Source organism: Pongo pygmaeus, chromosome 8 (genome assembly GCF_028885625.2).
Source record: "Pongo pygmaeus isolate AG05252 chromosome 8, NHGRI_mPonPyg2-v2.0_pri, whole genome shotgun sequence".
Classification (NCBI taxonomy): Eukaryota; Metazoa; Chordata; class Mammalia; order Primates; family Hominidae; genus Pongo; species Pongo pygmaeus.
This window is the reverse complement of record NC_072381.2, coordinates 90,161,811-90,186,417: the sequence shown is the minus strand read 5'-3', so window position 1 is coordinate 90,186,417 and position 24,607 is coordinate 90,161,811. Positions and strand designations below refer to the sequence as shown.

At 36.3% G+C, this 24,607-nt stretch overlaps 2 long non-coding RNA genes across 4 annotated transcripts in view; both read left to right on the top strand.

The window, feature by feature from the left end:
- LOC134740170 (uncharacterized) overlaps positions 1 to 24,607 on the top strand; it is a 366,820-nt gene that overhangs the window by 102,241 nt on the left and 239,972 nt on the right. The window lies entirely within an intron of this gene.
- The window catches only part of LOC134740171 (uncharacterized), a 60,765-nt gene continuing 37,702 nt past the window's right edge, over positions 1,545 to 24,607 (top strand). The window contains exon 1 of the long non-coding RNA XR_010127443.1: positions 1,545 to 3,774. This is a non-coding gene — a long non-coding RNA (uncharacterized LOC134740171). The remainder of the gene's footprint in view (positions 3,775 to 24,607) is intronic.

Sequence of the window (24,607 nt, the reverse complement as noted above, 5' to 3'; positions counted from 1 at the left end):
TGTACTTGGCTATTGATATCTTTCTTTAGATTTGGGAAATTCTCTGTTATTATCCCTTTGAATATACTTCCTACTCTATCTCTTTCTCTACTTCCGATTTAAGGCCAATAACCCTTAGATTTGCCCTTTTGTAGCTATTTTCTAGATCCTGTAGGTGTATTACATTGGTTTCAATTCTTTTTGTTTTGTCTCCTCTATGTATGTTTAAATAGCCTGTCTTCAAGCTCACAAATTCTTCCGCTTGATCATTCTGCCACATTTTCTGTATGTAAATTGCATTTTTCAACACCAGAATTTCTACTGGATTGTTTTTAATTATTTTATTATCATTGTTAAATTTATCTGATAGAATTCTGAATTTCTTCTCTATGTTACCTTGAACGTCTTTGAGTTTCCTCAAAACACCTATTTTGAATTCTCTGTCTGAAAGGTCATAGCTCTGTGTCTCCAGGATTGGTCCCTTGTGCCTTATTTAGTTTGTTTGGTGAGGTCATGTTTTCCCAAATGGTCTTGACGCTTATTGATGTTTGTCAGTGTCTGGGGATTGAAGAGTTAGGTATTTATTGTAGTCTTTATAGTCTGGGATTTTTTGTACCTGCCCTTCTTAGGAAGGCTTCCCAAATATTCAAAAGGACTTGAGTGTTGTGATCTAAGCCATATCTGCATTAGAGGACACCCCAAGTCCAGTAATGTTGTGGTTCTCACAGACTCATAGAGGTACTGCCTTGGTAGTCTTGGATAAGATCTGGAAGAATTCTCTGGATTAACAAGTAGAGACTCTGATTCTCTTTCCTTACTTTCTTCCAATCAAAGGGAGCCTCTGGGGCCGGGGGTGGGGTGGCACAAGCACTCCCGTGGCCACCACCGCTGGAAATGCTTTGGGTTAGACCTAAAGCCAGCACAACACGGGGCCTTACCCAAGTCCCAGTGTAATTACTGCCTGGCTACCACTTCTGTTCGCTCAAAACCCTAGAGCTCTGTAATCAGCAGATGGCCAAGCCAGTCAGTCTTTTGTCCATCCCTTCAGGGCACCAAGATTTCCCCAGGTCCCAAGTAGGTCCAGAGATGCTGTCTGGGATCTAAGGACTGGAGTCAAAAACCTTAGAAGTCTACTTGGTGTTCTATTCTGCTTTGGCAGAGCTGGCCCTCAAACCAAAAAACACAGTCCTTCTCACTCTTCCCTTCCCTTTCTTCAAGCAGAAGAGCCTCACCCCTTGGCCACCACCACCACAGGCCCATAGCAAGTACTGCCATGCTACCACTGATAGTCACTTAAGGCCCAGGGGCTCTTCAATCAGCTTGTGAATGCTGCCAGGCCTGGGACTCACCCTTCAGGGCAGTGGGCTCCCCTCTGGCTCAGGGCTGGTCTAGAAATAATGTCCAAGAGCCAAGGCCTGGAATCAGAGACTACAAGATCCTGCTTGGCACTCTACCCAACTGCGGTGAAGCTGATTCCTAAGGTGCAAGGCAAAGGCAAAGGCCCCTTTGGTTTTCCCTCTGCTTTTCTCAAGCAGGAGTCTTACTGATATAGGAGTTAAGAGGAAACTACTTAGGCAGATAGTGAAGGTATGACAGTCCTCAGTAAGGTTATCCTTTTTAATAAAGAGTAGCCCCCAATCATTTTCTAATAAAGAGTAGCCTGTAAAACCGAGCTGCAGACATAGACAAGCAAGCTCGAAGCTTGCACAGGCAAATGCCAGCAGGAAAAAGCTACCTAGGGCTAGACATGTTCAAAATGGTGACTCCATCTTCCCTTCCCTTTGCCAGTCACTTGTAGGAACAGACCAGATGGTGCCAGCCAAATAGCCCATTTGCATAATAAGATTAGGATGGGATGACCAGCCTTTCCCTTGTGCTATGTAAACATCACACCTGGTCGAACCAATCTGTGAGCCCTACATAAATCAGATGCCACCTCCCCAAACCTGCCTAGAAAATCTGCTGTGGTCCACAGCTCTTCTCTTTTCAGATGCCTCTCTCTCAAAAGAGAGATACCTGCTCTCCTCTCTCCTTTCTTCTCCCTGTTAAACTTTCTGCTCCCTAACCCACTGTGTGTGTGTGTGTCCCTGCCGTTAATCTTCTCAGCACAAGATGACAAACCCTAGGTACTTACTCCAGACAATGATGCCACTTCATTACCATAGCCACCATAGCTGTGAATGTGGTGGGTCTCACCTGATGCCCACATGTCTCAGAATCTCACCAAGACCCTTGGCATGCTACCTGTGTATCACTGCTGGTTATTCAGGGCCAAATGGCTCTTTAGTCAGCAGGTGATGGATACTGCCAAGACTGGGTCCTTTCTTTCAAGGGGGTGGTTTCCATTCTGGCTCAGGGTGTGTCTAGGAATGTTGTTCAGGAGCTAGGGCCTGGAATGGGGGCCTCACAAGCTACTGTACAAGATGACCGGTGCCCTATCATACTTTGACTGAGCTACTATACAAGATGAAAGACAAAATTCGTCTGTACTCTTCCCTCTCCTCTCCTCAAGCAGAATGAAGGGGTTTCTTTTGGAGACCCATGCTGCGTTTCCTGGGGTTGGGGGAGGGGAGGTGCAAGCACTGCCTTAGCTGCCCTGGCCAGTGCCTTAGTAAGTCGAGTGCCCCCAAAGTGCACTGGTTCAGAGCCCAGCTCAGAACTAGGGCTTGTAGTCTTTGTGGCCTAGATTGCCTTTCAATTTGGGGCCTGAGAGCACTTCAGCCCATGGTGGTGAGGCTTGTGGGAAGTTGGAACTCAAGTTTAACTTCTGGGTTGGGCAATTCCACTATGGCTTGGGCTGGTCTGAATGCTCCCTTGATGGGGGGGCATCAGCGAAGTTCAGCCCGGTTTTGCTTTCTGCTCTGACAGGGCAGCACTGAGTTCAATGAAAAGTCTCACAATTGCTGAGCTAACCCTCTGCCAAAGGGCACAGATTTCTCTGCACCATGGGGCCACTGTGGAAAAGAGTGTGTGAGGGAAGAGGCGGGACATGTGGCTTCAGCATTTCAAGATGGCCTCCTACTCTATTCATTCCCTCTTTTAGCAATATGAAATTAAAGCCAGGTACTGTGAGTACTTACCTGATTTTTAATTCTTATGAAGGTGCCTTTCTGATGTAGATAGTTGTCAAATTTAGTGTTCCTGTAGGGGCGACTATCAGCGAGGACTTCTCTTCCACCATTTTACTCTGCCCCTTTCCCTTTTATATGCATTAGTATACTAAGAATTTTGTGTGACTTACTTTATTGAGATATTTCTATTATAGGGGTGGTCTGGAACCAAACCCACAATATCTCCAAGATATGCCTGTATATCCAATTTAGTCAAGCTTACTATCATTATACTGCCCTGATTCTTTTTCTGATGTGTTTTTCCCTCTTAAAGTCTTTTGCAGATTATTTTGCCACCCCTGTGCTGGGTCCAGTACTTAAATGTGGACCAGGTACTGTGTAGCATTGCTGTGACAAGGTTCGGGTATGCAAAAAGATTTCTAAAGTTTAGGTCATAAATAGGAATAATCTTTTAAAAAAAAGTCAGCAACATAATTTTATGTTTTATATGAAATATAAAATCTTGCCCTTTGAGCCCTTTGGCTAAGAAATAAGAAATCACACCTGATACAGTGGAGACCTTATTTTCTGACCCCCCATAATCCATTCACTTTTCTTTTGGTGATCACGTATCCCAGTCTCTTTGATGAACCACCCTTCTTCTCTGAGGACAGGTGGCTTGAGTGAGACTGACACCAGCCAAGAATTTGGAGGTGGAGCACATGATCCTGGCCTATATCAATCGGTTTGTATTTTATTTGTATTTTTCCAGTGATTGGCATTGTGCCTGACATGTATAAGGAATTCAATATAGATCTGTTGATTTTAGGTAGAGAGGAAGATGCATGTTCTGTACTAATAATTTTCTGGTTAAAAAAGGAAAAAAATACATAAAGGAAAATAAATCAGCAAGATTAGCTTATTAAGAATAGATATAGGAAGTGTAATCACAAGACACTTTTACTTGTACAATCATGAGTCCTGTTTATCTTACACTTGTTGACTTGGAGTCAAGTCTTTTTTAGTAAGCAACTCTGTCTTTCTTTCTCTTTTCATATCAGTGAGTCTAAGCTTTTTTCTGCCTATTTTTCTACCAGTATGCCATTTCCTAACACTGAAACATCTCTCACTTTTCCTATGCTAAGCAGCATCTGTTCCTACCTTCTATGAGCCTCTGGCACATACTTCGTCGTGCCTTCTCAAAGGTCAGCTGTGGGGCACACACTAGGAAAACGCTGTTCCATTTAACTGGACCCTTATAAGGAGTAAACTCAAGTATTTGTGTAGTTATGGCAGTCACAATCAGCAGATAAGTAAGTCATCAGTTGGCTTACGTATTATTTGGGGCAGATCTGAGTGCACAACTGAGAGTCTGTTCAGCTGAAACAAATGAACTAATCATGTCGCTCTGCCTAAAATGTGAATTACTAACACCCAGTAAAACGGGTGACCTTGCAAATACTGATGCAGTTAGGAAAACGTGTTTCTCCTTCCTGTAGGATTAAATGAACTCTGAGAATGAAATTTTGTCCTTTGGAAATTGAAATGTGTGTGTGTGTGTGTGTTCCCAGGTACACTCCAACAGCTGTCCACTGACCATAATACAATTAAACAGATGACTTCAAGAGGAGCAAACTGGAACAGCCTTTTTACAGTCAGAGTGTTCTGTGGCATGTGTGGTGCCAAGCAACACCTTGGGTGTCCTGCTGGAGGTCTAGGGTACTATTTCAAGCAGATGACTTAGTCTCGGGGAAGTATTCTATGAGGATAGTGAGCCTGAAGTAAGACCAGCATCTGTGAGCTTGTGTTTGTATTCCCTAAGGGTGGTAACTCTCAGAGAAGAGGTTAGAGGAGGGAGGGCTTTCCAGAAAGTTCAATCCTGAGTTCAGAAAAGAAGCTCAAGAGCAATGGATCCTCCTGAAGAGAATATCCTGACTGAAGAATCCCTAATTTCATGGGTATTTTTATATTAGACTTTGGGAATATTTAGAGATTTTTCTTTAATTTTTTGTCATGGACACTCTAAATCCCTTCAGATGACCAAACTCGTTAGGAAAGTCTGATATACTTCAACAGTGTTGTGGGATTTTGCTATGGTGACTGAAGAAATGGAATAGAAAAGGGGAGGATGTCTTCGGGGAGGAGATACATTATTTTTGAAGGGATTGTGTCTTGGAATTTCAGGTAATACCAAAAACAGATTAAAGAGATGGCAGAGCTGAGAGAAGTCGGAATGGTGTATCATGTGGTAGGGCAACTAGAGGTGGACAATACAATTTGCGAGAGAGATATTTCAATGCCTTCTCACTCCTTTCCAATCTAGAGGTTGTTGATACTCAAAAGGGAGATGGGAAGGAAGCAAGGTGAATTACGCATAGATGGAGAAAACTAATGAAGTAAAAAAAACCTCTAATATTTCTTAATGCTAATAACTTTACATACATCATTGTATTTAATCCTGTGCTCTGTGACGTCATATCTCGATTTATTATTTGGTTCCATTTGGAAGACATGAAAAGTGAAAAAGGTAAATTGAATGGCTTGTCTCAAGTTCCACAATTAGAAAAAAATCTGAGCAAGGAGAGAAAAACCCAGGTCCATTTGATTCAAGTCCATAGTCTTTTTTTAACATGTGTGATTATGATTTAGATTACTAAGAGATTTATAAATTATATTTGTAATTATATTTTATATTTTGAGTGTTATACAGTTATAAATCTTATATTTGTAATTATATTTTATATTTTTAAGAGTGTCTTACACAGTTATAAATCTTGCATAAGTAATAATGGGAATTTTTAGCCAGAGATTTTGCAGAAATAGGTTAATATTTATATAACTTAAAAAATAAAGTAAATAAAAATTAATTTGATTTTCAAATTATTTACTCCCTCTACTGGTGACTTTTTGAAGTGATATAAGTGCAATAGATAAAGTAGAATGTGACCTCCCATAGGTATCTTTCTGCGCACGTGTGTGTGTGTGTGTGTGTGTGTGTGTGTGAGAGAGAGAGGCAGAGAGAGAGAGAGACAGATAAATATATATGACTTATAAAGATTTCTGGTGAAATGAATTAGGATGTAAAAATTCATCTTCCAGTGGGTAACTTGATGCCCCAGAAACTTACAAAAGGTGAAAGTTTTCCTGTGGCTTACTATGTTCACAATATAAGAATAATGTGTTTCTTTGATCTGTGCTGAATATTCTTTAGCAAAATCATAAAGGCCTTTTGTGAATGTAATTCTGTTTCATGCTAATACAAACACATAGATACAAGTTTTATAATCTTCTCTTTCATATTTCAACCTATGAACTGAGAATATTAGTGTAAGTTGGCAAGATACTCTCCATTTCCAATTTTGTATGCATTTTAAATACAAATTGTAGAGAGATCTTATTAACACTTGTAGACTTTGCTTTCAGCCATGGCAGACAGACAAGGACGTAGAGAAGAGGGCTAAAGCAATAAATTCTTTTTTTTTTTTTACCTTTTGCAAACATTAATAATACAAAGTTATGTAGAGCATTTGAGTTTAGCACCCATGTGCTGAATGACAAAAATGGTAGTAATCTGTGTAGAAACTGTGACTTTGACTTTCACCAGATTTTTCATTTTTCCTTAGAAAAGTTTCAATTCTATAGTGAATTAAATTGTGATGTCTTTTGGCTATTTTAGATTTTGGAAACAAGCAGAGATTAGAATTCTCTCCAGTGAATCACAGTAAATGTTATAACCAAATAACAAAGTAGGAAATACGAATAGTTGCTATGGATAATTCAGGAAGTAGTTTTGCAAGATTATTAAAAGCTTAGATTTGAGTCAGGTAAACATGATTCGAATCCTGGATGGCCATCCATTAACTATTTATTTTACTTTTGGCAAGTGAATTAATTATATAGGTTTTAAGATGTTGAAATAATCTGATATCTATAAGTCCAGACTAGTAATTGGTGTACAGTAGTGCTCAATTACTATCCTCAATTATTACTAAAGAGAAATATAAATTTCATTAGTAAAGTAAATAAAGTTGAATAAAAATAACCATGATGTATATGATTTCACAAATTACAAAGATTTTATTTTTAAATAATGATGCTGGCAAGGATGTAATAGATAGGTATCCCTACATATGAGGTATATGGTTCTTCTAAAAAGCAACATAAGAAAGAAAAATATCTTTTTCTTTCATCTATTATACTTGTAGTAATCTTTAAAAGATTAAAACCCGAGGCAGCCAAATATTTATAAAAGAAGATATTTGCAAAATGATTTACATTACAGAAATGTTGACCAAGCGCGGTGGCTCACACCTGTAATCCCCGCACTTTGGGAGGCCGAGGTGGGTGGATCATGAGGTCAGGAGATCGAGACCGTCCTGGCTAACACGGTGAAACCCCGTCTCTACTAAAAATACAAAAAATTAGCCGGGTGTGGTCATGGGCACCTGTAGTCCCAGCTACTCAGGAGGCTGAGGCAGGAGAATGGTGTGAACCCAGAAGGCGGAGCTTTCAGTGAGCCGAGAGCCCACGACTGCACTCCAGCCTGGGTGACAGAGTGAGACTTCATCTCAACAACAACAACAAAAAAAGAAATGTTGGACACAGCCTAAATATCTAATAAGAGAAGCATGTTAAATAAAATGTTGGTATAACAGTAAAATGAGATAGTACACCGACATTATAATGATATTTGTGAAGATACTTTTAATGTGGTAGCTATAAGTGCATAGATACTTTTAAGGTGGTAGTTATAAGAGCATTAAATAGTACGTGGTCTGTGTGGACCAGATGGGTTGGAACATGTATCCTAAGTCTAAGACTATCAGAAAAAAATGTTCCCTTGTCTTAATGATTGTTTTAGGGGCATGCACCAGATCTAAACAGCTCTAATTAGAGGGTACCTTTGATATTTTTCTAGAAATATTGGAACAAATATTTTCTTTTATAAGAGCTTTGGAAAACAATATCTCTCTTTGAATACAGTGGTAAGAGGGTGTAAAGTCTGGGACTGATACTAGTGGTTTGAGTTCCATACCATAAGGGAAGCTAATATGAGGAAAAGCCAAGTAAAGAAAGTAAATCTGAGAGAAGTGAAAGTAAATAAAACCAGAGCCCAGAAGAACTTTTGGTGTGTGCTTGAATCTACTTCCCCTGCTGGATTTTTCAGTTCTATGGCCAATAACGTCCTGGATTTTTTTCAGCCAGTTTGAATTGGGTTTACTGACCCTTGAAATATAATAAATTCTAAATGATATACACATGCTATAATACTAAGTCAGGAAGAAATGTGACTCGAAATAATATGCAGTGTGTTCTCAATTGTGGAAAATGCATATTCACAGAAAACTCTAAAAATGTATAAAAATATTCCTACTTAATGACCAACTAGTATTTATTTTTCATTTTTTTTTACCCATTTTTCAAGTTTCACATTGGGTACCCATTGCTTTCATTATCTAAAATATAATATTTATTTTTTCAATCCATATCTTAGGAGGCAAACTGGGCAAGTCATTTGGAATAATACATTAAGATTTGTTTGCAGCTACCAAGGCAATAAAATGCTCCTCTTGAAATAGCAAAAAAAAAAAAAACCTTTTGTAATTCATAAAAATCTTGGGGAATATTTATCTCAGTGAGTTAATCTAGCCTGTCTTCCATGCAAACCAGGAATAGGGAAGTTGTTCAGTTGCAGAATGAGATTGATAAATTATCTGTGGTATAATAAGGTACTCTTCAATTTCTACATCTTTATGGAGAATTACGTGCAGCTAAGACAGAAACTTGTTCCCTGCCCCTGGAAAAGATGGACATTGTCTCTTTCCTGGGGTTACTCAGCTTTAAAAAGTTAATTTTAATTGAAATTTTCACATGGTTTTAATAACAGGAAAACAGCCACTATTATAAGTTAATAATAGTGATAATGTCACTATCATCAACTGTTTTTAGATTCAGTAATGGTTCCTTTGTACAGTAAAATGCAATAGGCTGATTTCTGATTAACGCATGGTTAATATTATTTTAAAAGTGAGCAACAGTAACAATTCTTCAAAATAAAATTATAATAAAGTGTGTTGCCACAATGTCAAAATCCCACTTCCATAAACACCCACTATTTATCCAGGTGTTTCTGTGGCTTTGGCTGTTACATTAATGTCAGTATTGGTAGGCATTATAGAATTGTTCTCTCATCAAAGCAATGAGTGAAAAAGCACAATTATACATTCTCCAAGTCCTTATTTTTAGAGGATGCCACTTTTCTATTAGATGTGGGAGTGATATACCAAAGTGATAGTATTTGAAATATTTTTCTTACTTCTATGGCAGTATGATATATACATAGATAACCAGAAAATCTGCCTCATCACAAATATAATGTTTGATATGATGATTTGCAGAACAAAACTCCACTTTTCTTGAAGTTATATGCCCTACGTTTGAAGGGTTCCATCAGACAGAACACTTGATTTGATTAAAACTTGAATGATTTACACATTTACACAGGATTAGTGAGACAGACATGCTCCTTTGAAATTGTGCACTCAGACATAGCTGGGCTCATCAGCCTGTGCATTCCAGCTGGCCAAGTCCTGCGAGTCCTCACTCTAAGCCCATTCCTGGTTCTGAATCAAAGGTTAATATTTGGAGTAGCTTATCAATATGTATAATCAATAATGATATTATGACACATCAGCTATTACACATTCTGGTATCCTTCAAAACTTTTCTACAGAAAAACTAAATTCAAAATACTGAAAAACAAATAACAAAACAACATTAAAAAATAAAGGTTAGATTTTGAAACAATAGCAATACATTTTTATTAAGTTCTTATTTATGTGTACATGATAGGAATTGTTTTTATGTCCATACCTTTCCCTTAGATTTTAAGAGCTTTCATTTTAAAGAATTTTGTATTGAAAAATAGCCTTAAAGAAAGACGTTCAGTTGATTACAAAAGCATATTACCAAGAGTCACTAAAGAAAATCCCAAAGCAGCCTGCTTAAGTAAGTATAGTCCCTCAGTCTGTAATGAGTGTGTGAAGAGTGATTTAAGTCTGCTTTCTTGATGTGAGATAACGAGATGGAAAATGTGAATGGACTGCCAATATACTGCTCAGGCACACATGGAAGGGAGTCCTAGGCCTTCTAAAGTCTAGTTCAAGCTCCCAAACACGGAAACCACAAAGAGTTAATGATAATTGAGATCATATGCTTCTTATCAAAGCTTCCTTAAAAAAAAAGCAGCTTAAGGGAAAATTCATAAATATGTGTCTTAACCACAGTCTACCAATCCTCTTCCGCATTGGAGCCTTTAGCTAATTTGTTGACTTAATTACCCAAGGCACAGGAAGGTTAAACAGAGTGATAATCTGATTTTCTCTGATTGCTGATCACTGCAGAAAGTGGTCCGTGGGACGCAAAAATAAACCTAGAACCTTGGGCTATGTAAAATGGAGAAGTGAGGCATTATCCAGATAATTCAGGCAAAGTTGACCGTTTACAGTAATCAAATTATCTGGATAAGTACATAACCTACTCTCTATCTACAGGAACAATAGCTTTAATCATATCATCTGGTCTGATTAAATAAGTTATTCTTTCTATCTGTATTTAGTGTGAATTATTTCAATTTAATAGTCAAATTCATACATAAAAACCTATTATAATACCCTATAAAAATATCATCCCAAATGGTGGGGATATTAATAATATTTTGTCCAAGTAAAGAATGAGTGCTTGTCTTTAAATAATTAGAAAACATGAGACCACAGAAAGAAAAAAAATGTGAGAAAAACAAATTTACTGTGGTGAGATTAATGCAAAGGCCTATATGAAAACTGAGGTAAGAAAAGTTGAAATTATCATGGTAAATGGAAGTTTATTCCATACCACGTCACTAGAAAATTTATATTCTGAAGCTCTCTGATTGTCAAGAGGCACCAAAATAAAATATTTCAATAGAAGATTCAGTTAACTCATTTTCTTCTCACTTTTAGTACCTCCTCATTTTAGACATTTTAGAAAATACAGAAAATTATAAAGAAAACCAAAATCACATTCCAGAGAACACCACTCTTAATGTTAATTGCATCTGTTTTTCTGGACTTTTAAATAATTTTATATGATGGTATTTGAGCTTCTGGATCAAATCAGGAATAATTTTTCAATTATGTACATCGGTTTTAAAAATGGAATTGTAATATATATGCTGTTTTGAAGATGCAGTTTCCATTGGACAATATCTCAGTGTCTTCTTATATCAGTAAATATGTAGACATGGTATCGTTTTTAATACACTTATCTGAATATGACACAGACATAAGCCCTACTTTTGGGCATTTAGGTTATTTCTAATTTTATTATAAACAGCTAAGTGTTGGATATTCTCACACATGCATCTTTACATACTCACCTGATTTAAATTTTCCTAGCTTAGATTTCTAGAAATGGTATTACTAAGTCAAAGAAAATAAACCTTTTATGGCCTTTAGTATATATTGGTCAATTGAATGCTATACATTTTTTATAACTTTTTTTTTTTTTTTTTTTTTTTTTGAGATGGAGTCTCGCTCTGTCACCCAGGCTGGAGTGCGGTGGCGAGATCTCAGCTCACTGCAAGCTCCGCCTCCCGGGTTCACGCCATTCTCCTGCCTCAGCCTCCTGAGTAGCTGGGACTACAGGCGCCCGTCACCACGCCCGGATAATTTTTTGTATTTTTCAGTAGAGACGGGGTTTCACCATGTTAGCCAGGATGGTCTCCATCTCCTGACCTCATGATCCGCCCGCCTCGGCCTCCCAAAGTGCTGGGATTACAGGCATGATCCACCGCACCCAGCACATTTTACAACTTTTAAGTGTCACAAGCTGGGTACAAGAGCTTGTACCTGGTTCCTCACAGCAGGTCATCACTAAATAACATCTTAATTTAAAATCAATTACCATCTTAATTTAAAATTTAAAAATATTTTTGGTTCAGCAATTTGATATGTGAAAAAGGCAAATTTCTTGCTATTCTTCTTTACATTTTATGTAAAATGAATATATTTTCATAATTTATTTTCCATTTTTTTTATAGTTTTTCTTTTATGAGTCACCTATTTGGATGTTTGAATTTTTTTATCTTTTGGGATAGTTTTTCATGTTTTAAAAAATAATTTTACCTTCATGTTCTTTTCAATTTCTAAGAGCTCATTTTCATAGTGAGAACATAAAACCTCTGTCTATGGCGATCTTGCAATAATTTTCTCAGTTTTTCAGTTGCCGCCTTATATTTTAATTATTTTTTTAGTTTAGAAGCTTCTCAAATTTATGTAAACTTACAATCTTTTTCTCTATTGTTTCTTTCTTTTAATCATTGCCTATAAAGTCTTTCATTTCCAGAATAAACTATGTATATACCCATGTGTTTTTTAAGTGCCAGCACATTTTATTATTATTTTAAAATTTAGATCTTTAATCCTTTTGGAAGAAAAATTCATCACCAATAAAATAAATTTATAGTTTATTTTAATAAAATAAAATATTAGGTAGGGCATTTGACTATATTAGTTGTTATTATCCTATCCTGGTTCTTCAAAAGTTGGTGATTTTATACATTAAGATTGGCACCCGGGCCAGGCGCGGTGGCTTACGCCTGTAATCCCAGCACTTTGGGAGGCTGAGGCGGGCGGATCACAGGTCAGGAGATCGAGACCGTCCTGGTAACACGGTGAAACCCCGTCTCTACTAAAAATACAAAAAATTAGGCGGGCGTAGTGGCGGGCGCCTGTTGTCCCAGCTACTCGGGAGGCTGAGGCAGGAGAATGGCGTGAACCCGGGAGGCGAAGCTTACAGCGAGCGGAGATCGCGCCACTGCACTCCAGCCTGCGAGACAGAGCAAGACTCCGTCTCAAAGAAAAAAAAAAAAAAAAAAAAAAAAGATTGGCACCCGAGGCACACAGGCTACCTAAAGTGACATTGAAACCGCTCTGGGGATCTCAAAAGTGCTTAACTCAAAGACTGCTATTCAGAATACCTAGGATAAAAATAAAATCATAAATGAGTTCAGAAAGGAAAAACCAAGCTGTGTGCAAAAAAATAGGAACTGAAATCACATTCTTTGATTAATATGGTATTTTGGAAGACTTAAGGAAGAAAGCATTTTAGGTTATGAAATAAAGTAATGTAACCTAGACCCTTTATCCAGCATTCAAGTGTGAGTACAGAATGAGAATTTTTTTACTTATAAGGAGGAATTCAATAATTTTACATTTCAGAAGGATTTTTCTAGAGAAGTTAACTTGAAATGTTTCTGCAAAATAAAAGCATATGAAGTGGAATTCATTTGATTCAAGAGTCAAAGTTTTCAAACCAGGAAAGCAATCATAGGACAGTCCATTGTAACCGCTGTGCAGCAAGGTGAGGGCACCCAATCAACAGGAGCAGGGAGAGAGGATTTGGGAGAGATCTATAAGAAAAAAAAAAAAAGATGTGCGAAAGGATTTATAGCATCAATAATAGGATAGAAAATTGGAGAATAATAAGTAGTGAATGATAAAGGAAATACTTCAAGAAACTAAATGAAGGACGTTAGAAACTTTAAGAGCAATAACTAGTTCTTTCAAACAAGAAAGGAACTCAAATGAAGCATAATTTTGAGCAACTGATGAGGCATAGAAAAGGAAAAGTTCATTTGACACTCATGCTAGGAACAGTCTCCATTGATTTGCCCAAGAGTTGAGGCAATAAAACTCTAAACATGAAAATATAATTCTAGCATATCACTTGACCTAACCATATCATCTTATTTTCATAGTCATAATTACATAAATCCTACAATTGATCTCCAACTTTTACAGCCTACTGATAAGAATATGTATATGTATCAAGACTTTATGTAGTTGTCAGGCAGAATGAAACTATTCACAATTTTGACAATGTACAACTAAAAATGTAGTTGACAGAAAAATGGGAAATAGAGAAAAGGTAGAGAAATACTGGGGCCCCATTTTACAAAGCAGGAATGAAAAAGTACTGTGAAAAACTGTTAGCGTAAGAATCAGAGCTATAAGTATGTATATTAAAGGTTATAAAGGTAACCAGTATAAGAACTAACAAATAATTTGTAAATTCTGATATGTGTAAATAGATGGGGAATGGGATACAGTAGGTGAGTGAAATCCTTATTTTCCACATTGGAGAACTAATAGGTATTGTCTAAATTAGATAAAACAGTAAATAGAAGTTCAGATACATATAGTTATGAAAGTAAGCATCATAAAAATTATAGAATGCGTGCTGTGGACAAAGGGCATAACTTGCTTTTCACTAACTTTTCTGTAGTATTTGACTTGTTATCAAGTATCTGCAGTGCTTTGATAAAACTCAAACCTCAAAATAAGAAATGAAAAAAATGCCTAAGAAAATTGTAATCACAATAAGTATGTCATCACACATGCTAAAACTTTTCTGGATGAAAGATACAAACTGGACATGCCAATAAAAGGTGAATGGAACTTAACCAAGGAGTTTGGCAGAGGAATGGCTGGGTTATCTGTAGCAGATGGTTTCTCTGCATTTAGCTGAAAGCATGGTTGTCCAGAATTAAGGCTATTTCTCAGTCTCTCTTAACAGCTGGCAATGGTCATGTAACTAAGTTCTGGGTAATGATATGTTGAGTGGGAGTGGTGTGTGCAGTATTCTGATTGAGCCTGTGGAGGGAAGCATGTGCTCTTCACTTCCTGTTTCCTCCCTTCTAGCTGCCTGCAACATAAACTTATAATGAATTTAAATTAGGAAAAATCAAGATTAGACAAACTTCCTTGCTCTAGTTCATCAGCAATGAATAATAGAACTTAAACATAGGTATTTTGACACAAATTATCCACTAAGCATATAATTCAAAATATTCTATTGAATTCTTTACTCCCACAATAATTTAGCATTCTAAAACATTAATTTGCTGAATAGAAATTGGATTTGGATGAGTCAGGGCATTTACTAAAAGGTTCCTTTATTACTGAAGAGTGGTTAGTAGACTGAAACACTCAGATAATTTGAAATTATTAATTTTATGAGACAATCTTTAAAAATACTTTTTGAAAATCAAATTATGCTTTCAGATTTTTCAGGTCAAAATTTGTATTGTAATTTTATTGTAATTATGTTAGAATTAAACATACATCCAAGACAATCTTGAAAGACAGACACAGTGGGAAGAGTCACACTCCCTCATTATAAAACTTACTACAAAATTATAGAATTCAAGACCATATGATACTAGCAAAAGGATAAACATATAATCCAATGGAATGTAATTGAAAGCCCAGGGATAAATCCATACATGATAAGTTAATTTTCAACCGGATGCCAAGACCATTAAATGGGAAAAGAATAGTCTTTTCTTCTAGGGATTTTATGGTTTTAGGACTAACATTTTAAGTCTTTAATCCATCTTGAATTAATTTTTGTATAAGGTGTAAGGAAGGGATCCAGTTTCAGCTTTCTGCGTATGGCTAGCCAATTTTCCCAGCACCATTTGTTAAATAGGGAATCCTTTCCCCATTTCTTGTTTTTGTCAGGTTTGTCAAAGATCAGATAGTTGCAGATGTGTGGTATTATTTCTGAGGGCTCTGTTCTGTTCCATTGGTCTATATCTCTGTTTTGGTACCAGTACCATGCTGTTTTGGTTACTGTAACCTTGGCCTCGTAGTATAGTTTGAAGTCAGGTAGCATGATGCCTCCAGCTTTGTTCTTTTGGCTTAGGATTAACTTGGCAATGTGGGGTCTTTTTTGGTTCCATATGAACTTTAAAGTAGTTTTTTCCAATTCTGTGAAGAAAGTCATTGGTAACTTGATGGGGATGGCATTGAATCTGTAAATTACCTTGGGCAGTATGGCCATTTTCACGATACTGATTCTTCCTATCCAAGAGCATGGAATGTTCTTCCATTTGTTTGTATCCTCTTTTATTTCGTTGAGCAGTGGTTTGTAGTTCTGCTTGAAGAGATCCTTCACATCCCTTGTAAGTTGGATTCCTAGGTATTTTATTCTCTTTAAAGCAGTTGTGAATGGGAGTTCACTCATGATTTGGCTCTCTGTCTGTTATTGGTGTATAAGAATGCTTGTGATTTTTGCACATTGATTTTGTATCCTGAGACTTTGCTGAAGTTGCTTATCAGCTTAAGGAGATTTTGGGCTGAGACAATGGGGTTTTCTAGATATACAATCATGTCATCTGCAAACAGGGACAATTTGACTTCCTCTTTTGCTAATTGAATACCCTTTTTTTCTTTCTCCTGCCTAATTGCCCTGGCCAGAACTTCCAACACTATGTTGAGTAGGAGTGATGAGAGAGGGCATCCCTGTCTTGTGCCAGTTTTCAAAGGGAAAGCTTCCAGTTGTTGCCCATTCACTATGATATTGGCTGTCGGTCTCTCATAAATAGCTCTTATTAATTTGAGATACCTCCCATCAATACCTAATTTATTGAGAGTTTTTAGCATGGAGGGCTGTTGAATTTTGTGAAAGGCAATACCATTCAGGACATAGGCATGGGCAAGGACTTCATGTCTAAAACACCAAAAGCAATGGCAACAAAAGCCAAAATTGACAAATGGGATCTAATTAAACGGAAGAGCTTCTGTACAGCAAAAGAAACTACCATCAGACTGAACAGGCAACCTGCAGAATGGGAGAAAATTTTTGCAATCTACTCATCTGACAAAGGGCTAATATCCAGAATCTACAAAGAACTCAAACAAATTTATGAGAAAAAAACAACCCCATCAAAAAGTGGGTGAAGGATATGAACAGACACTTCTCAAAAAAGACATTTATGCAGCCAACAGACACAAGAAAAAATGCTCATCATCACTGGCCATCAGAGAAATGCAAATCAAAACCACAATGAGATATCATCTCACACCAGTTAGAATGGCAATCATTAGAAAGTCAGGAAACAACAGGTGCTGGAGAGGATGTGGAAAAATAGGAACACTTTTACACTGTTGGTGGGACTGTAAACTAGTTCAACGATTGTGGAAGACAGTGTGGTGATTGCTCAGGGATCTAAAACTAGAAATACCATTTGACCTAGCCTCCCATTACTGGGTATATACCCAAAGGAATATAAATCATGCTGCTATAAAGACACATGCACATGTATGTTTATTGCGGCACTACTCACAATAGCAAAGACTTCGAACCAACCCAAATGTCCAACAATGATAGACTGGATTAAGAAAATGTGGCACATATACACCATGGAATACTATGCAGTCATAAAAAATTATGAGTTCATGTCCTTTGTAGGGACATGGATGAAGCCTGAAACCATCATTCTCAGCAAACTATCACAAGGACAAAAAAACAAACACCGCATGTTCTCACTCATAGATGGGAATTGAACAATGAGAACACATGGACACAGGAAGGGGAACATCACACTCTGGGGCCTGTTGTGTGGTGGGGGGAGGGGGAGGGATAGCATTAGGAGATATACCTAATGTAAATGACGAGTTAATGGGTGCAGCACACCAACATGGCACATGTATACATATGTAACAAACCTGCACATTGTGCACATGTACCCTAGAACTTAAAGTATAATAAAAATATACATATCTAAAAGAAAGAATAGTCTTTTCAACAAATAGCTGTAGGACAACTAGATATTCTTATGCAAAAGAATTAAGTAGGACTCTTACCTCACATCATAAAAAATTAACTCAAAATGGAATAACGACTGAAATCTAAGAGTTAAAACTACAAAACCCTTAGAAGAAAACATACGGGTAAATTTGGATACCTAGCATTATGCAGTGGTTTCCTAAATGCCATACCAAAAGCACGGGATACAAAAGAAAAAAAAATAGATAAACTGAACAATAACACTAACGAAAAAGGAAAAAGATAATCCAAAGAATGGGAGAGGATATTTGCAAGTCATTTATCTGATAATAGTCTGCTATCCAGAATACACAAAGAACTGTTACAACTTAATAACGAAAGAAAATAACCTAACTTTAAAAGGGGAAAGGACTTCAGTAGGCATTTTTTCCAAAGAAGATGTGTAAATGACCAACGAATACACGAAAATATGCTCAACATCACTAGGCATTAGGGAAATGCAGATAGAAACCAAACACCACATGTTCTCACTCATAAGTGGAAGTTAAACATTGAGAATACATGGACACAGGGAGGGGAACATCACACACTGGGACCTGCTGGGGGTTGGGGAGCTAGGGGACGGATAGCATTAGGAGAAGTACCTAATGTAGATGATGGGTGCAGCAAACCACCATGGCATGTATATACCTAAGTAACAAAACTGCACATTCTGCACATGTACCCCAGAACTTAAAATATAAAAAAAACCTTGAGATAATTATTCGTAACTGCTGGGTTGGTTACAATATAAAAGATAGACATTAAAAAGTGTTGTTGAAGATGCAGAGAATTTGAAGCCCTCATAAATTACTGATGATAATGTAAAATGGTGCAACCACTTTCCTCAAAAAGTTAAATATAGAGTCACCATATGACCTAGCAATTCTACCCCAGGCATATACAAAAGAGAACTGAAAATATATGTCCACACAAAAGCTTATACATAAATGTTCATAGCAGCATTATTCAAAATAGCTAAAAAGTGGAAACAACCAACTGTCTACCAGTAAAGAGTGGATACACAAAATGCAATGTATCCAAACAATGAAATACTATTGAAACTTTAAAAAGAATGAAGTACTGATACAAGTTACAACATGAATGAACCTTGAAAACCTTATGCCAAGTGAAAGACATCAGTCACAAAAGGCCTCATATCACTGGAGTCCATTTATAGAAAATGTTTACAATAGGCAAATCCTGAGACAGCAAGTGGAGAAAATATTACCACAGGTTGGTGAGGATTGAATGGGAAGTGACTGCTAATGGGTATGGAGTGTGACATCGAGGAGATGAAAATGGCTTGGAATTAGAGAGTGGTAATGGCTATACAGTTTTGCGAATATACTGAAAACAACTGAATTGTGTTTTGAAAAGTATTGTGATATTTGAATTACTTTTTTTAAAAGCATACAGTAAGCACATATCATATCAGGAAAGAATAGGCATCTATTGCTTTGGTGGTCATTGTATTCTTCCAAGCATCATGAAGAAATAATTAAAACAGATGCAGGTAAATCAAAGACTTGCACTTAATTTTATCCAATTTAAAATCTTTTTTAGTAATTTTTTTTCCTGTTGCCATATATGTTACTCTTTCTTTCAAAACTGTAGTACTTAAAAAAAATTCTTGTGTGCAATTTGAGAATGAAAGGCTCATATTAGCTTTAACTGCCAGTGGTGTAGACCTGCTGGCACCATTAACAAAAGGGGAGTATTCTGACACTCGGGAAAGATGCTCTTATTTCCCTGGTCCACAAAGAGCCAAAGGCAACCCCTGTTATTAGAGCCAGTGAGGCCAGATTCACTATATGATTAATCACCGAAGTAGAAGCAAAAATTCAGGTTGGATTGCACCTAGTGTGTGGGTCAGAGAGCTTTTCCTGAGCCTGTTAAGGGTTTCAGGCTTGTAATTTCCTCCTTCTACAATAAACTCTTCTACCATGCTGTAAAAAAAAAAAAAAAAAAAAAAAAAAGACTTTGAGTGATGAATCCTCCTGGAAGCAAAGTGGTTGCCAAAATATCAGACCAGGGAAATGACAAGAGGACTTGATTTTATTCTTTAGCTACACACCATGCTTCAAATACCTCAAGCAGGATTTTAAAAGACATCTCTAAATTTCAGTCTCATCATTTTGTTTTTGCCATTACAACTCTTCTCTCTCTCTCTGTCTGTGTGTGTATATATATGTATATATACACATACATATATACATTATACATGCACATAAACAGAGATTGAGAGAGGCAGGAGAGAGAGAGAAAAGTAATGTGGTATTGCATGGCAAGGTCATAGTTTAAAAATATCTTGCCTTTTCCCAAAGTCTTTAAAAATATCTGCAATCAACTAAGCAACCAATTACTGTACATCCCAAATGCATGTTTTCACAGCTATTTTTAGGGGCAAGATTCAGTCACGACACATCCTGTTCACTCAAAACAACAGACAGCCGTAGAGGGCAGCTAATGAGTAGGTAGCCAAATGACAATGTCTCCTTACTTTTGACTTTGCTTCCAAGGCCCGAGTGGCTGCCTGACCGTCTCCACTCTGGCGTCAAACAGTCCCCCTGCAGTATGCAGACAATTTAAATTATTACAAGGCAATGTTGCAAGTATGAGCCCTGGCACAAAATAAAGTAATTACATTCAATTAGCAGTCCCCAAAGTGATGGTCCAATACTAAGAGCTTTAGATGTTGCCTTTTGTTGACTTACAGAAGCCAGGTAATGAGTGAAACTTCAAAGTGTAAGAGACTAAATTACTGCTTAATTAGTGGAAACTAGATCAGAAAACATGGCAAAAGAGAAAAAAAGAACACATACCCACAATTTTCTTTTGTTGTAGGAATTCAGATAATATGCTCCATTTCCCAAATAACAACAACTGAATACCTCAATACAGGAATGTTCTGAGGAAAAACCCACGGGAATGACGTTGTTGGAAGTGTTTTCTGGGGAAAACATTGAAGTTGATGCCATATCTGCACCCCTAGTGACATGTCTTCTCCTTTTAACGAAAATCAGCGTTTCTTGTTTGATGTTTAAAAAGTAAAGTTAAATAGAATTATATTAGATATTTCCTAAATCCCACTGCTGGTCCCATCAGTATCTTTTTGCATAGTACACTGATAAGTATAAGTTTGCTTCTTGGAAGAACAATCCTGAACTCAAATATGGCCAGACAAATTCTGAAAAATGAAGAAATATAGGGGAAGCTAACTTTGCTAATAATTAAAACATAATTTATGTTTTTTAAGTATATGTATTTATATATAATTTACTACACAAAATAGGTGACATTGTCTCTCTGTGAAATAAAGACGGTTAGTCAATAAGTGGGTTGAGGCAAATGGTTAAATTTGTAATCACTTATTATACCAAAATGTATTTCAGATGGATCAGAGATTTAAATAAGAAAAATAAAACTAGGACTTAATAAATGTTTAAAGAAAAATCTAAGAATTAACCATTCTAAGAATTATACCAAATCCTGACCATAAAAAATAGATAATTTTTATTTATTATAATATTGAAATTATCTATATTGAAATTTAAAATTATCTATAAGAAAAAAATAATAAAAATAAATAACAAACAACATGTATTTACCATAAGTACTACACACAGAGGGCCAGTGTCTTTAATGCATAAAGACCAGCAACACATTTACAAAGAATTTAGTAACAAATAACCAATAGAAAATATAAAAAATATCAATAGAAAATAAAATGAGCAAAGGTTAGAAACAGCAGGAACAAAAAAAAAAAAGGCTTAAACATGAGATGAATCTCAACCTCACCTACAATCAGACAGTGCCAAAAGTAATATACCATTTTTGATTTATCAGATTTGCAAATTTCAAAATTCAAAACATTTTGTGCCTGAGGAGAGTCTAGGGATGCAGACAACTCATACACAATTAGTGAAATGGGTTCAACCTCTATACAAGGCAATTTTGCAATACGATCAAAATGTACAATTTATAAACCATTTGACTTCTAGAATCTTCCTACATATACAAAGGACATGTACAAAGGTATTCATTGCAGCTTATTTATAATAGCAAAAGAAAAACAATATAGATGTCTAATAAAAAATTACTAGTAGAGTACATGAAGCTGGTCAAAAAGAACAATATTCTCTATACATACTGAATTGTAATTATATGATGTTAAGAAAAAGCATGATGCTTTCAGTAGCATAGGAGACTATCATTTGTAATAAAAGCAGTAATACACTTATACTGTCATCCATCTCTGGAAAAGTATCTAGTAAAAGTCTTGGGAAAAAGAGATGGGTAGGAGAGAAACTTTAGACTACATTTTTCATATTATACCAAGTGTGTGTATTTTATATTCACATAAACACATTAATTGAAATGCCCAAGGGAACATTTTAATATAATGTTCTTTTCCAAAGTCTTGGGTCTGCTTTAATGAATTGAATTATAATTTGATAGCTCCAAAATGTATAGGTATGAAACTCAGAGTAGTCCTTGAATTCTATGTGCAATAAATGAATTTTCTGACTGGATGAACTGCTTATATCCTCTGGTTAGAAGACAAATATTAAAAGAAATTGATGAATTATTTATTTTAATCATAACTTCCATCTTCATCTTCTTCTGTCTGCCTTCTCCATCCTTTATTCCATATTCAAGTTGCAAAAAAGAGAAAGCTAGACAAAAACTTAAAACTGTCTTTATAAATTGAACATTGGTATAAAACCAGGACACAGTAATTTTTTACATGGGTAATAATAGAAAAATAATCTGATGATTGATTCATAACCTCCTTTTACTCATTTATGAATAGTTATATAAATCTTTAACACCAGAGCCTTAAAATAAATTATTCATTTCATTCCCTAAATGAGACACTATTAGGCTTATGTCTTCTTACATGCCCCATAAGGTAATAAAGAAAAATGGTTTTCAAGAGTTTAATCTTCTACATCCTATCTTAATTTGTGAAATCACTTTTCAAGTTATTGATAAAAGTATCCATTGTCATTTAAATAAAATATATGTATCTGATTGATTACTTCTATTTTATATAGCTACTGATTGTGTGTAACATGTAAAATCTGTATCTTCATCATGCCAAGGTGGGGAAAGATGTCCCCAATGGAAAGACTGTATCTTCATTTAATTCTCATCCACTTTCTGTTCCAGAAACATTTGGTCAAATTGAGTAGTTAGGTAATGACCAAAATAGGTCAATTAAATTCCAAACCTCTCTCTTTCCCTAACTTTACCATGAGGAGGAAGAAGTACACAAATTCAGATCATTGCTTCTTCTAAGTATGTATTGAGGTTTTTATTTACATGAGTGCTTTTCCAGCTACAGTGTTTCCTAATTACTTTTAAGAACAATAATTCTCACATACCCTTTGATCAAGCAGTCCCAGATTTAAGAATCTATCCTATCATAATAAAAGCAACAGACAAAGAATATGAGCTATAAAAATAATCATTTCTACATTATTGATAATTACAAACCCTGAAAACAACCTGTATGCCCAAGAACAGGAGAAAAGTGATGATATATTTATAAGATAAAATATTATGGAACTATTAAAAAGCAGTGAGATATATGTTATTAAATACATGTATAATAACTTCACTCTCATAAAAACAAACTTCAACCAAAAACCCAAAAACCTATTATGTGAAATATGTATGTAAGAGAATGTACTTGTTGTATGACCAAGGAGAAAGGTGGAAGAATACACATCAAGCTCTTATCACGTATCACTTGAGGTGACGGAGTATATCAGTTAGGTTGCCTTTAGCTGCAGATACTAGAGATCCAAATTCAAATTGATTTCAAAAGTAAGGAAATAAATTGGAATAGAAATCTATTGCAGTAATCCAGCCAGAGAATGATTTCAGGCTAAGTGTCTCCCTGGCTGTGTTCTCCCTTGGCTGTTTCCTTAGCATTGCTTTTTTTCTTCTTTTTTCATACTGGAAAAATATCCAATGCAATCCTTTGTTTTACATCTATATTTCTAAGGCAACTGTCTAATTTTTCACTTACCTGGAAAATTCTGGAGAGTGAAAGCTAATGCAATTAATACTCACTGTAGGACAGTGGGCATAAACTGGAACTGTCCTAGGCAAACGAAAATCTATGGCTGTCTTTCACATGTCACAACACGCAAGGGAAAAGAGAGACGGCCTCTTCCAGAGGTTTTACCTTAAGAGAGAAACTAATTTCTCAGAAGCCCCAGATTCTCTTTAAGATTCATTGGCCTGAATTGAGTAATTTCGCTATTAATGATCCAAGCCCTATGGCTGGGGGATTGCCTAACACTGACTGTGTTTTAGGCTAGCCCCTCATTCATTGGATAGAAGGATGAGTAATTTTGAACCAGTAATTTTCAGAGCGTGGTTAGGGGACCTCTGGGGATCCCTGGGACCCATTCTTCATAAAATAAGTTACTTTTTAACATAAAATGGGTTTATTGTCAGGCATGGTGTCTCATGCCTATAATCCTAGCTACTTGAGAGGCTGAGCCAGGAGGATCGCTTGAAGCCAGGAGTTAGAGACCAATGTGAGCAACATAGTGAAAGCCCTTCTTTAAAAAATAAACATAAAGAAAATTAGTCAGGCACAGCAGCACACACAGCTGTAGACCACCTACCCTGGAGGCCGAGGTGGGAGGAACAGTTGAGTCCAAGACGTTGAAGACCAGCCTGGGTGATATGGCAAGATTTCCTTCTAAAAGAAAATGATGTTTATTCTTACTCTTTTAAAAATAGTTATTTTAACTGCTAACATAGTAAATATTAATAGATATGACCCAGATAAACAAAAAATAGTTGGAATCCTCAGTAATTCCAAGAGGGTGAAGGGGTCCTGGGAACAAAAAGTTTGGAAATTCTACCTTAGACCAGTCATGTGAGCTCACCTGGGACTTGGC